We start from the raw sequence: 17,945 nt of genomic DNA, 5'->3' as shown, positions 1-17,945 counted from the left end.
GTTGATAAAGTGAAAAAAATGAAATAAATGAAAAAGATTGATTATTGTCTTGAAATGGCTAATAGAATGGTGGCATGTGCTCCAGAACAGTTGTTCAGAAGTCTCTCCTGATGCTATGAGAAGATATTGTCATCAAGTCAACAATCCTCTCAGCTCACTTCATAGCTAACATTCATTTTCAATCTCTCACAAATTTTAAGTAAAACTCATGTTATGCTATGCCCAGCTGAATGGCTATTATGGTGTCAATGTTACTTCAGGTAGCATTGGCGTGCATTAGATTTTTTCCAGTGAATATAATACCTGTGTAAACTAAGCCACAGAATGTTGAGCTCAGCAATTAAAATATCTATTACTTTGGCTCTTCCATTAGCAAAGCAATTTCTTGGAATTGAAAGAGCTGATTCAGTCATTGAACTGAATTGAATTGAATTGAATTGAATTGAATTTATTGTCACTTGTACTGAGGCACAGTGAAAAGCTTTGTCTTGCGAGCAATGCAGGCAGATCACATAGTTAAGTAGCATAGATAAGTAAATAATAGGTAAATAGCGGCAAAAACAAAACCACAGGTACAGGTGAATGTTAAGAGTTTGTGAGTCCATTCAGTATTCTAACAACAGTAGGGTAGAAACTGTTTCAACACCAGCTAGTGCGTGTGTTCAGGCTTCTGTACCTTCTCCCCAATGATAGAGGTTGTAGAAAAACACTGCCAGGGTGGGATGGATCTTTAAGAAGGTAAAAACAATAACTGCAGATGCTGAAAACCAAATACTGGATTAGTGGTGCTGGAAGAGCACAGCAGTTCAGGCAGCATCCAACGAGCAGCGAAATCGACGTTTCGGGCAAAAGCCCTTCATCAGGAATAAAGGCAGTGAGATTGAAGCGTGGAGAGATAAGCTAGAGGAGGGTGGGGGTGGGGAGAGAGTAGCATAGAGTACAATGGGTGAGTGGGGGAGGAGATGAAGGTGATAGGTCAAGGAGGAGAGGGTGGAGTGGATAGGTCGAAAAGGAGATAGGCAAGTCGGACAAGTCCGGATAAGTCAAGGAGACAGTGCTGAGCTGGAAGTTTGAAACTAGGATGAGGTGGGGGAAGGGGAAATGAGGAAACTGTTGAAGTCCACATTGATGCCCTGGGGTTATTGATGACTGCATTGGCGCCACTTCGTGCTCCCGCGAGGAGGTTGAGCAATTCATCAACTTCACCAACACATTCCACCCTGACCTTAAATTTACCTGGACCATCACTGACACCTCACTCCCCTTCCTGGACTTCTCCATCTCCATTTGTGACGACCGACTTGACACTGACATTTTTTACAAACCCACCGACTCCCACAGCTACCTGGATTACACCTCTTCCCACCCTACCTCTTGCAAAAATGCCATCCTGTATTCCCAATTTCTCCGCCTCTGCCGTATCTGCTCCCAGGAGGACCAGTTCCACCACAGAACACACCAGATGGCCTCCTTCTTTAGAGACCGCAATTTCCCTTCCCATGTGGTTAAAGATGCCCTCCAATGCATCTCGTCTACATCCCGCACCTCTGCCCTCAGACCCCACCCCTCCAACCGTAACAAGGACAGAACGCCCCTCGTGCTCACCTTCCACCCTACAAACCTTCGCATAAACCAAATCATCCGCCGACATTTCCGCCACCTCCAAAAAGACCCCACCACCAGGGATATATTTCCCTCCCCACCCCTTTCCGCCTTCCGCAAAGACCGTTCCCTCCATGACTACCTGGTCAGGTCCACACCCCCATACAACCCACCCTCCCATCCTGGCACTTTCCCCTGCCACCGCAGGAACTGTAAAACCTGTGCCCACACCTCCTCCCTCACCTCTATCCAAGGTCCTAAAGGAGCCTTCCACATCCATCAAAGTTTTACCTGCACATCCACTAATATCATTTATTGTATCCGTTGCTCCCGATGTGGTCTTCTCTACATTGGGGAGACTGGGTGCCTCCTAGCAAAGCGCTTTAGGGAACATTTCCAAGACACCCGCACCAATCAACCAAACCGCCCCGTGGCCCAACATTTCAACTCCCCCTCCCACTCTGCCGAGGACATGGAGGTCCTGGGCCTCCTTCACCGCCGCTCACTCACCACCAGACGCCTGGAGGAAGAACGCCTCATCTTCTGCCTCGGAACACTTCAACCCCAGGGCATCAATGTGGACTTCAACAGTTTCCTCATTTCCCCTTCCCCCACCTCATCCTAGTTTCAAACTTCCAGCTCAGCGCTGTCTCCTTTACTTGTCCGACCTGCCTATCTCCTTTTCGACCTATCCACTCCACCCTCTCCTCCTTGACCTATCACCCACTCACCCATTGTACTCTATGCTACTCTCTCCCCACCCCACCCTCCTCTAGCTTATCTCTCCACACTTCAGGCTCACTGCCTTTATTCCTGATGAAGGGCTTTTGCCCGAAACGTCGATTTCGCTGCTCCTTGGATGCTGCCTGAACTGCTGTGCTCTTCCAGCACCACTAATCCAGTAATTGGATCTTTAAGAATGCTGGCGGCCCTTCCTTGTCAGTGGGCCTGGTAGATGGATTCTATAGATGGGAGGTTGGTCTTTGTGATTGTTCGGGCTGAGTTCATTACTCTCTGTAACTGTCTCCGAGCTTGAATGGTACAGTTGCCATACCAGTAGTGATACATCCAGACATCATTGCCACCAATTTGTAACTTACTCTCAAACAGGTGACAGGGCAGGTGTTGGTGGTCAGGGCCAGTTAAAGGCAGCTGGTTAAAATATTGCTGTCGCCTGCACTTTCCTGTTACTGGGATGAAAATTTGGAACTTCTTTTTGGAAAACTAATTAAACTTAATTGGTTGTCCTGAAGGGAAACAAATACAACAATAGGAAGGTTATTTTTCAATTATACAATGCACTGGGGGGACTGTTTCTGGAGAACAGTGCAGATTATTGGTCACTTTGTTTCAGGACTGATGTGTTAGAAACAATTCAGAGATGGTTTACCAGATTAACACCTGGAATGGATGGGGTTGTCTTAAGAGGCAGGGTTCGACAGGTTTGGTTTGGAGTTTAGAAGAGTTGGAGGCAATTTGATTGAAACACAAGATCCTGAAGGGTATTGACAGGGTAGACTTAAAGAGGACATTTTCTCTTATGGGAGAATTTAGAACTAGGGACCACTGTTTAAAAATTAGGACTTGGACATTTAAAACAGGGTTTAGGCAAAAATATTTATCTCAGAGGGTTTGGAACTCACTTCTTGAAACAATGATGGAAGCAGAATCCTTGAGTGTTTTTAAGGCAGTGTTGGAGAAATTCTTGTTAAGCATGGTGGTGAAAGGTTATCAGATGGGTTGGAATGTGAATTTCAGGGGACAGTCAGGTCAGCCATGATTGCGTTGAATGGCGAGACAAGGTCCAGGGCAGAATGGCCTGCACCTGCTTCTGATTTGTAATGTCCGTATTTATGTCCTATATATTCGAAAGTGTAGCTGTCCCACAGTATTACAGTGGAGTGATTGATTGCTGCTATCAGGTACTGAAGTAGATTAGAAACATGGAAGGAAATACACAAAGTGGGCAGAATTTGCCACCCTTATGTAAAAGGGCTGGGGTGTGGGAGGTTGATAAAATAGCAGCAGGAGACAACAGAAGAGGATCCCAGTGTTTTCCTGCTGGCACAACAGTCCTGCAGCAGATTACACCCAAAACTTCGACTTCTCCACCTCTTGATGCTGCCTGACTTGCTGTGTTCTTCCAACCTCGTGCCTGTCTATTTTGGATTCCAGCATCTGCAGTTTTTTCTTTGTCTCTGGCACAGTAGACACAGCAGACATGCAGACTAAGTGCCCAATTAAGGGGCATTTACCAGCTGGAAATTGTGCCAGGGTCGGGAAGGGTCGCCATTGCCCTGGGAGGTGTAAGATAGACCCAAACAGCCTTTGAATTGATTTCCTAGGTAAAGGAGATCCTTTTCGTTATGATCACATCCTGGTCTGCAATGAAGCTGTCCCTAGCACTAATATCCCCCTGCATGACTATGGCAAATTTCTGGGCTGGACAAAAGGCTTACCTCACTTTCAGGAATGTTTTTTTAGGTAGGCATTCCCCTGTTTTAATCTACGGAACCAGAAGTGACTGGCTGTAATGGTAGCACTGCTGAACTGGCAGGCCTTTCTCCCAATAGACCTAGGGGCGTACCATCCTCCACTGATGGCAGTGATGGTGGCTGAATGATAACGAGCTGTTGAAATTGAAATGCCATTCTAAGGATATCCCTCCTGAAGTTATATCAGGGGCGATAGTGTGTCACTGCTTAAGTTATCTTCTTGATAGTGCCAGGCAGTCACTGTAGCCATTATGAAATGAAAAGAGAAATTGCTGGCAAAACGCAACAGGTCTGGCAGCACCTCTCCAGAGAAAACAGAGTTAACATATCGAGTCGAGTGACTCTTCATCAGATGCTGCCAGACCTGCTGAGCTTTGTCAGCAATTTCTGCTTTTGTTTCAGATCTCCAGCATTCACAGTTCTTTGTTTCATATTGCTATGGGCATGTGTTAATGTGGCTGAGTGGCCTGAAGTGCTGGGTTGAAGCTCCAGTCTATATGGAGTTGTGGGTTTGAACCGTGCCACTACCAGATAGTGTACTCCAGACGGTCAACTCAAAAGGGCTTGGCAACATCAAATTGCCTTACCTGGTGGTCTTGTGGTCAGGATTTGGCACTTTTACCGAGGTAGCCTGAGTTCAATTTCGGTTGGGGAATGCAAGTTTAAAGACAGTGCAGTGACTCAATGGTTAGCAATGCTGTCTCACAGCACCAGGGACCTAGCTGTGTAGAGTTTGCACATTCTTCCTTGCATTGATTTCCTCTAGGTGCTCCAGTTTCCTCTCACAGTCCAAAGATGTACAGGTTAGGTGGATTGGGCCTGCTAAATTGCCCACAGTGTCCAGGGATGTGCAGGCTTGGTTGGTTAGCTGTGGGTAATGCAGGGTTACAGGCATTGAGTAGGCTGCTTTCCAGAGGGTCAGTGCAGACTCGATGGGTTGAAGAGCCTGTGGCCACTCTGCAGGGATCCTATGATTCGAAGTCTGTTCTAGGCTGTGCACGTTACCAATGAGACCCGGTTTTTCTTTGCTGTCATAAACTTTCTTCTTAAACCAGCTTGGACTACTGCCTCGACCTTCCCTGTCAACAACTCTGGGTAATCCAAGATGGAGGATAGGAAAAATTTCTGTCTGTAACAGACTGCTCTTTTTTTGAGGTAATTTAGGTGTTGGAGGTGATTTCCTCGAATTTCAGGAGCAGCAATTACTGCTTTACATGCTGTTGCATTGTTTTGGAACTTTGAAGAAAAACAAGTCAAAACAATGGCACTTTTAAAAGGGAGAGGAACAGACAAAGGCAGCACATGGTGAGGTCAGTGCAGGACAGAGACAGAACCCACACTGCTCCCTGACACAGCAGCGAACGCATGCAGTTACTGCCTTTGCTGTTTGAATTCATGTATCGCTAGTCATCGGAGTGCATGAGGATAAAGTAACAAACTGGAATTCACAACTAATCTTGGAGGAACCTGTTTGAGAGAGGTCACAGCACAGAAACAGATAAGTGAATAGTTTTAAGTGTGGCCTTACAGTAAGTCTGCAGTAGTGAGTAGAGTGGGTTCTTTGTTGATTATATGTTTTATTGAGATATGTCTCTTGATGAAACTTAAAAATATGAGCCATAAGTATTAAGTTAGCTTGGAGCAGTGTTTTGCAGAGGAATAAGACAGTGCTATTTTCTGGGTCTGCATATTGAAAGAATCAAAAATGGCCTTTAGTAGAGTGATATGCTCTTCTTGCCAGATGTGGGAGTTTAGGGAGAATTTACGTGTTACTGAGGATCATATCAGCAATAAATGCTATTGGTTGTGAATCCTACCGGATTAGGTGGATTGGGTGGAAAGACAGTTAGAGCCAATGAGGAATTTACAAGTGCAAGCGGGTGTGATGGATAGCAGTTATAGGAAGGAAGAAAACTTGCACACACAGTCACATAGATGAATTAACTCCAGGAAAGGTAAAAGAGGTAGGCATGTAGTGCAGGAGTCTTCTGTGGCTATCCCAATTTCAAACAAATATGCTGTTTTGGAAAATGTAGGGGGTGATGGATTCTCAGTGGAATGTAGCACGAAAAGCCAAGTTTCTGGTGTCAAGATTGGCTCTAATGCAATGAGAGGTACATTGGGTTTCAAGAGATCAATTGTGTCAAGGGACTCTTTAGTTCGAGGCAGAGACAGACATTTCTGTGGCCAGCAGTGAAAATTCAGAATGGTGTGTTGCTTCCCAGGTGCCAAGATCAAGGATGTCTCCGAGAGGGTGCAAAACATTCTGAAGGGGGAGAGCAACCAGATGAGGTCATTGTATACATTGGAACCAATGACATTGGGAGGGAAAAGGAGGAGATTCTGAAGGGAGAATATAGAGAGTGAGGCAGGAATTTAAAATAGAGGTCCTTGAGATTAGTAATATCTGGATTACTCCCAGTGCTACGTGCTAGTGAGAGTAGGAATAGGAGGATAGAGCAGATGAATGCAATGCTGAGGAGCTGGTACAAGGGAGAAGGATTCATATTTTTGGATCATTGGAATCTCTTCTGGGGTAGAAGTGACCTGTACAAGTAGGATGGATTTCACCTGAATTGGAAGGGGACAAAAATACTGGCAGGGAGATTTGCTAGAGCTGCTCGGAAGGATTTAAACTCGTAAGGTCGGGGGGGAAGGGGAGGTGGTACCCAGCAAGATAGTGAGGAAAGAGATCAAGCTGAGACTGATACAGCTGAGAACAGAAGCATCAGGGCAGACAGAGACAAAGCAGGGAACAAGGTAGGATGATAAATTAAACTGTATTTATTTCAATGCAGAAGACCTAATAGGGAAGGCAGATGAGCTCAGGGTATGGTTAGGAACTTGGGACTGTGATATCATAGCAGTTACAGAAACGTGGCTCACGGATGGGCTGGACTGACAGCTTAATGTTCCAGGATACAAATGCTACAGAAAGGACAGAAAAGGAAGCAAGAGAGGAGGGGGAGTGGCATTTTTGATAAGGGATAGTATTACAGCTGTGCTGAGGGAGGATATTCCCGGAAATGCATCCAGGGAAGTTATTTGGGTGGAACTGAGAAATAAGAAATGGATGATCACCTTATTGGGATTGTATTATCGACCCCCCAATACTCAATGGGAAATTGAGAAATAAATTTGGAAGGAGATTTCGGTTCTCTGTAAGAATAATAGGGTGGTTATGGTAGGGGATTTTAACTTGCTAAAATAGACTAGGACTGCCATAGTATTAAGGGTTTAGATGGAGAAGAATTTGTTAACTGTGTGCAGGAAAATTTTCTGATTCAGTATGTGGATGTACTTACTAGAGAAGATGCAAAACTTGACCTACACTTGGGAAATAAGACAGGGCAGGTGACTGAGGTGCAGTGGGGGAGCACTTTGGGGCCAGCGACTATAATTCTATTAGTTTTAAAATAGTGATGGAAAAGGATAGACCAGATCTAAAAGTTGAAGTTCTAAATTTTGATGGCATAAGGCAAGAACTTTCAAAAGCTGATTGGAGGCAGATGTTCACAGGTAAAGGGACGGCTGGAAAATGGGAAGCCTTCAGAAATGAGATAACAAGAGTCCAGAGAAAGTATATTCCTGTTAGGGTGAAAGGGAAGGCTGGTAGATATAGGAAATGCTGGATGACTAAAGAAATTGAGGGTTTGGTTAAGAAAAAGAAGGAAGTATATGTCAGGTATAGACAAGATAGATTGAGTAAATCCTTAGAAGAGTATAAAAGCAGTAGGAGTATACTTAAGAGGGAAATCAGGAGGGCAAAAAGGGGACATGAGATAGCTTTGGCAAACAGAATTAAGGAGAATCCAAACAGTTTTTGCAAATACATTAAGGACAAAAGGGTAACTAGGGAGAGAATAGGGCCCCTCAAAGATCAGCAGGTCAGGCAGCATCAAAGGAGCAGGAGAATTGACGTTTCAGGCATAAGCCCGTCTTCAGGAAAACTTTTAATTTCCTGAAGAAGGGCTTATGCCCAAAACGTCGATTCTCCTGCTCCTTTGATGCTGCCTGACCTGCTGTGCTTTTCCAGCAACACATTTTTAAGCTCTGATCTCCAGCATCTGCAGTCCTCACTTTCTCCCCCTCAAAGATCAGCAAGGCAGCCCTTGCGTGGAGGCACACGAGATGGGTGAGATACAAAATGAGTGTTTTGCATCAGTATTTACTATGGAAAAGGACATGGAAGATATAGAATGTAGGGAAATGGATGGTGAAATCTTGAAAAATGTCCAAATTACAGAGGAGGAAGTGTTGGATGTCTTGAAATGCATAAAAGTGGATAAATCCCCAGGACATAATCAGGTGTACCTGAGAACGCTGTGGGAAGATAGGGAAGTGATTGCTGGGCCCCTTGCTGAGTTTTTGTATCATTGATAATCACAGGTGAGTTGGTGGAAGACTGGAGGTTGGCTAACATAGTGCCACTACATAAGAAAGGTGGTAAGGACAAGCCAGACTATAGACCAGTGAGCCTGACATCAGGGGTGGGCAAGCTTTTGAAGGGAATCCTGAGGGACAGGATGTACATGTACTTGGAAAGGCAAGGGCTGATTATGAATAGTCAACATGGCTTTGTGCATGGGAAATCATTTCTTACAAACTTGATTGAGAGTTTTGAAGAAGTAACAAAGAGGATTGAGGAGGGCAGAGTGGTGGATATGATCTACATGGACTTCAGTAAGGAGCTCAACATGGGAGACTGGTTAGCAAGGTTTGATCTCATTGAATACAGGGAGAACTAGCCATTTAGATACAGAACTGGCTCAAAGGTAGAAGACAGATGGTGGTGGAGGAGGGTTGCTTTTCAGACTGGAGGCCAGTGACCAGTGGAGTGCCACAAGGATTGGTGCTGGGTCCAATACTTTTCATCATTTATATAAATGATTTGAATGTGAGCACAAGAGGTACAGTTAGTAACTTGCAGATGACACCAAAATTGGAGGTGTAATGGACAGCAAAGAAGGTCACCTCAGAATACAAAGGGATCTTGACTAGATGGGCCAATGGGCTGAGGAGTGGCAGATGGAGTTTAATTTAGATAAATGTGAGGTGCTGCATTTTGGGAAAACAAAGCTTAGCAGGACTTATACACTTAATGGTAAGGTCCTAGGGAGTGTTGCTGAACAAAGAGACCTTGGAGTGCAGGTTCATAGCTCCTTGCAAGTAGAGTCACAGGTAAATAAGATAGTGAAGAAGGCTTTTGGTATGCTTTCCTTTATTGGTCAGAGTATTGAATCAGGAGTTGGGAGATCATGTTGCTGATATTGTCGGCTGTACAGGATATTGGTTAGGCCACGTTTGGAATATTGTGTGTAGTTCTGGTCTCCTTCCTATCTGAAGGATGTTGTGAAACTCGAAAGGGTCAGAAAAAATTTACAAGGATGTTGCCAGGGTTGGAGGATCTGAGCTATAGGGAGAGGCTGGGGCTGTTTTCCCTGGAGCTGAGGAGTGACCTTATAGAGGTTTATAAAATCATGAGGAGCATCGATAGGATAAATAGGCAAAGCCTTTTTTCCTCGAATGGAGGAGTCCAGGACTAGAGGGCATAGGTTAGGGTGAGAGAGGAAAGATATAAAAGAGACCTGAGGCAACTTTTACACACGTAGGGTGGTGTGTGTATGGAATGAGCTGCCAGAGGAAGTGTCGTAGGCTGGTTCAATTGCAAATTTAAAAGGCATTTGGATGGGTATATGAATAGGAAGGGTTTGGAGGGACATGGGCCGGGAAGTGGCAGGTGGGACTAGATTGGGGTGGGATATTGGTCGGCATGGACAAATTGGACCGAAAGGTCTGTTTCCATGCTATACAGCTTTATGACTCTATGACTCTCAGAAATGTAAGGAAGATTTGTAGGCCCATCAGTGGAGGCCATTCATTCAGTGCCAGTAAAATTATCTGCCATGTGCTTTTCCCCGAGTGTCTTCTCCAGAGTTGAATTGATTCACTATAAACTGGGCAGAAGTGGGTACTGCAGATGCTGGAGATTAGAGTGGTGCTGGAAGAGCACAGCAGGTCAGGCAGCATCCAAGGAGCAGGAAAATCGACATTTCAGGCAAAAGCCCTTCATCAGGAAGGCAGTCTTTGTGTGGAACCGCAGGAGATGGGGGAAATATCAAACGAGTATTTTGCATTGGTGTTTACTGTGGAAGAGGACATGGAGGGTAAGAAATGTAGGAATTAGATGGTGACATCTTGAAGAATGTCCATATTACAGAGAAGAAAGTGCTGGATGTCTTGAAATGCATAAAAGTGGATATATCCCCAGGACCTGGTCAGGTGCACCCTAGAACTCTGTGGGAAGCTGGAGAAATGATTGCTGGGCCCCTTTGTTGAGATATTTGTTTCGGGTGTAGGTTTGCTCGCTGAGCTGTAGGTTTGAAATCCAGACGATTCATTACTAGGTAACATCATTAGTGGCAACCTCCAAGTGAAGCTTGGTATTTGTATCATCATAGTCACAGGTGAGGTGCTGGAAGACTGGAGATTGGCTAATGCGGTGCCACTACCTAAGCAAAAAAAACTCTAAACTACTCAGAAACAATAAACAGCCCAGACAAACCAGCTCGCGGTTTTCTGTAACATCGAAATGACCCACGAATATAAATACAGCAAACCCAATATTGTAACATGCAATCTGTACACTCGTTGATTTGAGGATAATCCCTAACTCCCCTTTCAAAAGCAGGAGTGACTACTCAGAATATTTTTAACACGATTTGGAGATGCCGGTGTTGGACTGGGGTGCACAGAGTTAAAAATCACACAACACCAGGTTACAGTCCAACAGGTTTAAGTTTTAACACTGTAGCAAGGTGCGTCTGGAGTGAGGCACGATTCTAAGGTTTAACCGAGGCGCGATTATTGCTTATGGAAAGGTAAGGTTTTTAAACATTGTTGGGAACAGCGTCAATGCTCTGTAGTCAATCAAAGAAGTGTTTTCTAAATAGCAAGCTTCATATTTAGGTTTTGAACGCACTCAAGCTCTTTAATTGGCAAGAGTTACCGACTGTTGAAGCTAGACTGGAGAGAAATGTAGCTAATCATTAAACCACTGCAAATTCAGCCCTGGGTTCATCAATGCTGTCATGATAATATACATTGTTCCAGAGTAGAATTCGGCATATGTCTAAGAGGGTGAAATAAAACAAAACTAAAAGTGCTGGGAAGTCCTTCGCCAGTCAGGTAGCATTGGGAAAACTCTGTTCATACTTCAGGTCGGCAATTATTCGTCAGATTGCGAAAACGTCCAATTGACCTGAAACGAAATGTTAACTCTTGTTTCTCTGATGTGGAGGTGTCGGTGTTGGACTCGGGTGGAAAAAGGTAAAAATCACACAATACTAGGTTGGGAATCCTCTTGCAAGGATGCCTGCCTTGAAGAAGTTTCCCTCCTCTCTCTACCAGAATCTCAGGGAGACCCTCTCCCACTGCAACTCCCAAGTCATTTCCTCTGCCCTGAAGCTCTTCAACCATGCTACTCTCTCCCCACCCCCACCCTCCTCTAGCTTATCCCTCCAAGCTTCAGGCTCACTGCCTTTATTCCTGATGAAGGGCTTTTGCCCGAAACGTCGACTTCGCTGCTCGTTGGATGCTGCCTGAACTGCTGTGCTCTTCCAGCACCACTAATCCAGAATGTAGTCCAACAGGTATATTTGGAAGCACTAGCTTTCGGGGCTAGTACTTGCAAATAAACCTTTTGGATTATAAAATTGTGTTGTGTGCTTTTTATTTCTGAACAAAGCCTGCCTGATCAGCTGAGGTTTTCCAGCATTTACATGTTATGAGGATGAGGTCTCTGAATGCGTTTCTGTGAAGTGTACTGAATTCCGGATCATGCCCATTCTGTTTACTGCCACCCGTATAGGGGATCACAAACATAAGATTTGCTTTCTTTCAAAGTAGCTGGTCAGAAGGGCTTTCTCCGCGGTAACCTTTGATGTTGGTGAGATTTGAGCCATGTCGGTCTTGTGTGAGCTGCCTGAGAATTGAGACGACCAGCAGTTTTGTAATTCATTTGGCTGCAGAGACACACGTGTCGAATGAACGAATCCACGTGTTTCTCAACTGGCCTTGGATCTTTTTCGTGTTCATTTTGTACAAGGAAGAAATAGAATCTGTGTTAATAGTCGGGTCGAGACGACCTTTCATCAGAATGGCTCATCTAGACCAGAAATATTGGGCTTATTTTCATGGGATTGGGAGGACTCTGGGGAGGTAAAGAAACGGTAAGTGGACCCCTCTTCCTTTCTCCCTTTGCCATGGACACTGAGCACCTACGGCCGGAACAACGCAGTGCAGGTTCATGCACATATTAGGCAGACGCTGAGTGAGCTGGATCTGGGTCACCACCGTGATTCCTCGTCACAAAAACAGACATGAATCAAGCATGAATTTCAAAACGGTATCATACAAGTTCAGCAGGTAATAACAGAGGCAAGTTAAACCTCATTTCAACAGAAATAGAATGTAAAAATAGAGAATTCTTCCAAAACCTCCGTAGTGCATCAGCTAGACCATACCTGGACTAGTGTAAACAGTCCTGGTCCCCTAGTCTAATGCAAAATAGACTGGCCTTATTGAGTGAAGGTTCTGTAGCTAATGCCAGGTATGCAGGGACTGTCTTATGAAGAGATTGTGTTGGTTCATCCTGTGCTTATTTGAGTTTAGGAGAAAAAGAGGCGATTTTATTCAATTATAGAAGTTTTTAGAGGACTTGTCAGGGAAGATGTGGGTAGGTTGCTTCCCTCGTGGGAGAGTCTGGGAGCACAGGGCATACCCTCAGAGTAAGAAGTCTCCCAGTTAAGACAGAAATGAAGAGCTCAGCAGTGAATAGTGAATCTATAAACTTCATTATGTTTGTTCAAAGTTGAGATAGACAAATTTTTAATCTTTGCTTATGGGGTAAAGGCAAAAAAGTGGAGTTGAGTATTATCAGATCAGCCATGACATCATTGAATGGCAGAGCAAACTCAATGGATGGAGCTGAGTGGCCTAATTGTGCTCTTCCACTTTGTGACCTTACAATAGACAATAGACAGTAGGTGCAGGAGTAGGCCATTCTGCCCTTCGAGCCTGCACCACCATTCATTATGATCATGGCTGATTATCTTCAATCAGTATCCTGTTCCTGCCTTATCTCCATAACCCTTGATTCCACTATCCTTGAGAGCGCTATCCAACTCTTTCTTAAACAAATCCAGAGACTGGGCCTCCACTGCCTTCTGGGACAGAGCATTTCACACACTCACCACTCTCTGGGTGAAGAAATTTCTCCTCATCTCTGTCCTAAATGGCTTACCCCTTATTTTTAAGCTATATCCTCTGGTTCGGGACTCACCCATCAGCGGAAACATGTTTCCTGCCTCCAGGGTGTCCAATCCTTTAATAATCTTATATGTCTCAATCAGATCCCTTCTTAATCTTCAAGGGTATACAAGCCCAGTCACTCCAATCTTTCAACATAAGATAGTCCCGCCATTCCAGGAATTGACCTCATGAACCTATGCTGAACTCCCTCAATAGCCAGAATGTCTTTCCTCAAATTTGGAGACCAGAATTGCACACAATATTCCAGGTGCGGTCTCACCAGGGCCCTGTACAGCTGCAGAAGAACCTCTTTGCTTCTATACTCAATCCCTCTTGTTATGAAGGCCAGAATGCTATTAGCTTTCTTCACTACCTGCTATACCTGCATGCTTGCCTTCATTGACTGGTGTACAAGAACACCCAGATCTCTTTGTACTGCCCCTTTACCTAACTTGACTCCATTTAGGTAGTAATCTGCCTTCCTGTTCTTGCCACCAAAGTGGTTAACCATACATTTATCCACATTAAACTGCATCTGCCATGCATCTGTCCACTTACCTAACCTCTCCAGGTCACCCTGTAATCTCCTAACATCCTCCTCACATTTCACCCTGCCACCCAGCTTTGTATCATCAGCAAACTTGCTAATGTTACTATTAATACCATCTTCTATATCATTAATATATATTGTAAAAAGCTGCGGTCCCAGCACTGATCCCTGTGGTACCCCACTGGTCACCACCTGCCATTCCGAAAGGGAGGCGTTTATCACTATTCTTTGTTTCCTGTCAGCCAACCAATTTTCAGTCCAAGTCAGTACTTTGTCCCCAATACCATGCGCCCTAATTTTGCTCACTAACCTCCTATGTGGGACTTTATCAAAAGTTTTCTGAAAGTCCAGGTACACTACATCCACTGGATCTCCCTTGTCCATCTCCAGAGTTACATCCTCAAAACATTCCAGAAGATTAGTCAAGCATGATTTCTCCTTCATAAATCTAAGCTGACTCTGACATATCCTGTTACTGCTATCCAGATGTGTCATAATTTCATCCTTTCTAATTGACTCCAGCATCTTTCCCACCACTGAGGTCAGATTAACTGGTCTATAATTTCCTGCTTTCTCTCTCGCCCCTTTCTTAAAAAGTGGTACAACATTAGCCACCCTCCAATCCGCATTAGCCACCCTCCAGTTCCAGTCTTATCTGCAGTAATTTGTATTTATATTATAATTTCTCAACTGTGCTAACAGAAATGCAGTGAACTATGGACTAACAGATTCCAAATAAGTGCAAGAAAATGGGAAATTTTTCGAGTTTAAGTTTAAATTCAAAATGTGATTTTTGTAGGGTGCTATTTGTCTTAGATACTATACATTACGCAAGACATTTACTGTTACAATTTCAATTTAATACATCATCTTATTTTGCCACTAATATTTAAAAACACAGGGAATCCTTAAATCCTTAAATTCAAAGACACGATTTACTCCAGTCAATATTAGCTTGGAGATTGACACTGGCAAGTAGAAAGTGAAATCACATGAAAATCAATGCTTAAGGTGAATTGAATGGGAACAAAGATTTTTTTTTATGAATACCAATTTAAAAGAGCATATTTAAAATTTGGAATCAAAGTTTTATCTAATTATTCCTTACTTCTGTGAAATGCCTTGGGACATTTTCCTATGTTAAGGCACAAAGAAAATGCAGATGTAGAAAGAGCCTCAGATTGCTTAAGCATCTCAAAAGGCAAGTCTCCTTCTGTATGGCTAGCTTTGATTAGTGTTCCCAGAGGCAGCAGATGTAAATAGCCTCACTTTAAGATGCATAGCATACAGTAAGGTAACCCAATGTTCAAATGCATGCACATTTCTATGTTCAGTTTACAACAGAATTACATAAGAGATTTTCAATGAATATTATTCAGGAAGCATGCATGCTAATTCCTCCGCAGGGTAATTAAGTAAGCATTAGTCCTGGCTCATTACAACAATGCCAATAATGATTCAAAGGAAGCTCAGTGCACAATCAGGTAGAAAATAAATAATATATTATTTATACACTGTCGCACCCTAAATATCATTAATATAAATTGAAGCAGTCTTTTGCTCCAGGTTTTTATCATATATTTCTATTTTATTCCATAAACCCTAAATGGGACAATTCTAACTTTTAGATCTGACTCAAAATTCTGCTATTACAAAACGTTTGTCACAAATTGGCATGGTTTCCCACTCAGGGTAAATAGATTTGCCAGTCTCTTTAACTGCCTAAGCATCTTTCTTCCGGGCAAGTGGTTTGTCCTGTCCATCGCCCTTTACAATAAGATAACCAAGGATGTTCCCTCAAGTCTCTGAAGATAAACTAAGTTCACTTTTGTTTTAACTCTGTTCATGGGATGTGATTGTCACTGAATTAGTTTATTGCCCATCCCCAACTACCCTGGAGAAGGTGATAGTGAGGTGCCTTCTTGAACCACTGCAGTCCTTGGGATGTAGTAACACCCACAATGCTGTGTGGAAGCTAGTATTAGGATTTGGACCCAATGATAGTGAAGGGACAGTAACATAGTTCAAAGTCAGGATGATGTGCCTTTTGGAGGGGAACTTGTAGGTGGTGATGTTTCCATGTACCTGCTGCCCTTTGCCTTCTAAGTAGCCGAGCTTGTGAGTTTGGAAGGTGCTGTCAGACCAGCTTTGCTGAATTACTGTAATGTATATTTGTCTTTAAAACAGGGGCGGCATGGTGGCTCATTGGTTAGCACTGCTGCCTCACGGTGCCAGGGACCCAAGTTCGAATCCAACTTCGGGTGACTGTCTATGTGGAGTTTGCACATTCTTCCAGTGTCTGCGTGGATTTCCTCTGGGTGCTCCGGTTTCCATCCACAGTCCAAAGATTTGCAAATTAGGTGGATTGGCCATACTGCATTGCCCACAGTATCTAGGAATGTGCAGGCTAGGTGGAGTAGCCATGGGAAATACAGGGTTACAGGGGTAAGGGAGTGGGTCTGGGTGGGATGCTGTTCAGAGGTTTAGTGTAGAATCGATGGACCAAATGGCCTGATTCCACTCTATGGGGATTCTAAAATTCTGTGATGGTTCTATGATATTGTAAATGGTATACACTGATGCCACTGTGCACTGGTAGTGAAGGGAGTGAATACTGAAGGTAATAGATCAATCAAGTTGGCTGCATTGTCCTGGATGGTGTTAAATGTTGTTGGAACTACACTCATTCAGACATGTGGATGAATCCATCAGACTCCTGACTTGTGTTATGGATGGTGGACGAGTTTTGGAGAGATGAAGGGTGAATTAGTTACCTCAGAATATCTTGCTTCTGAATTGTTGTTGTAGCCACAGTATTTATATGGCTGGTCCAGGTCCGTATCTAGATAATGGTAACTCCCTTCCTCACACACCCTACCTCTCCAAAAGGATGTTGACAGTATGTGATTCAGTTATGGTAATAAAATTGAATGTCGGCGGATGAGAGAAAGATTCTCTCTTACTGGAGATAATTATTGCCCGGTACTTGCACTGTGTGACTGTTACTTGTCACTTATCAACTCAGGGGTGAGTGCTTTCCAGGTCATGGGACATGTGAACATAGATTGTTTCAATGTCTGAGAAGTCATGAATGCTGCTGGATACTGTGCAATCATCAGCATACATCCTGATTTGTGACCTTATGATGGAGTGAAGGTTATTGTTAAAGCAGCTGAAATGGTTGAGACAAGGAAACGGCACTGAGGAACTTATACAGAGATGTCCTGGAGCTAACCTCCATTGTCTACAACCATCTTCCTTTGCGTTAGATATGACTGCAGAGAAGGAGCAAAACCTGACTTCCTCTTGGGAAATTAGGCAGGGCAAGTGACTGAGTGTCAGTGGGGAAGCACTTTGAGGCCAGTGATCATAATCTTATTAGTTTTTAAATTGTTATGGAAAAGTATAGATCTGGTCTAAAAGTTAAAGTTCTACATTGGAGTAAGGCTAATTTTGATGGTATTAGGCAAGAACTTTCAAAATTTGATTGGGAGAAGCTACTCACAGGTAAAGGGATGGTTAGAAAGTGGGAGACCTTCAAAAATAAGACAAGTCCAGAGACAGTATGTCCTGTTCGTGTGAAAGGGCAAGGCTGGCATGTGTAGGGCTGAATAACTAGAGAAATTGAGATTCTGATCAAGAAAAAGAGGGAAGCATATGTCAGGTATAGATAGCAGGGATTGAGTAAATCCCTAGGGGAGTATAAGGGTGGTAGAGTCATAGAATCATAGAGATGTACAGCATGGAAACATACCCTTCAGTCTAACACATCCATGCCGACCAGTTATCCTAACCTAATCTAATCCCATTTGCCAGCACTTGGCCCATACCTCTCTAAACCCTTCTTATTTGTATAGTCATCCTTTTAAATGTCGTAATTGTACCCATCTCCATATTTCCTCTGGCAGCCTGTTTCATACATGCACCACTCTCTGTGTGAAAAAGTTGCCATTAAGTCCCTTTTAAATCTTTCCCCTTCCACCTTA

At 43.7% G+C, this 17,945-nt stretch overlaps 1 protein-coding gene across 4 annotated transcripts in view; it reads left to right on the top strand.

Moving 5' to 3' along the window:
- LOC140486471 (beta-1,3-galactosyltransferase 5-like) overlaps window positions 1-17,945 on the top strand; it is a 57,337-nt gene that overhangs the window by 15,270 nt on the left and 24,122 nt on the right. The window contains exon 1 of one of the 4 annotated variants that reach the window (XM_072585687.1): window positions 10,898-10,978. The exons of the other annotated variants lie outside the window; for them this stretch is intronic. The gene's annotated coding sequence lies outside the window, so the exon portion shown is untranslated. Of the gene's footprint in view, window positions 1-10,897; window positions 10,979-17,945 lie in introns of those variants that run through there. 4 annotated transcript variants of the gene reach the window in all.

Source organism: Chiloscyllium punctatum, chromosome 15, assembly GCF_047496795.1.
Source record: "Chiloscyllium punctatum isolate Juve2018m chromosome 15, sChiPun1.3, whole genome shotgun sequence".
NCBI classification, from domain to species: Eukaryota; Metazoa; Chordata; class Chondrichthyes; order Orectolobiformes; family Hemiscylliidae; genus Chiloscyllium; species Chiloscyllium punctatum.
This window is presented reverse-complemented; position numbering and strand designations above follow the sequence as displayed.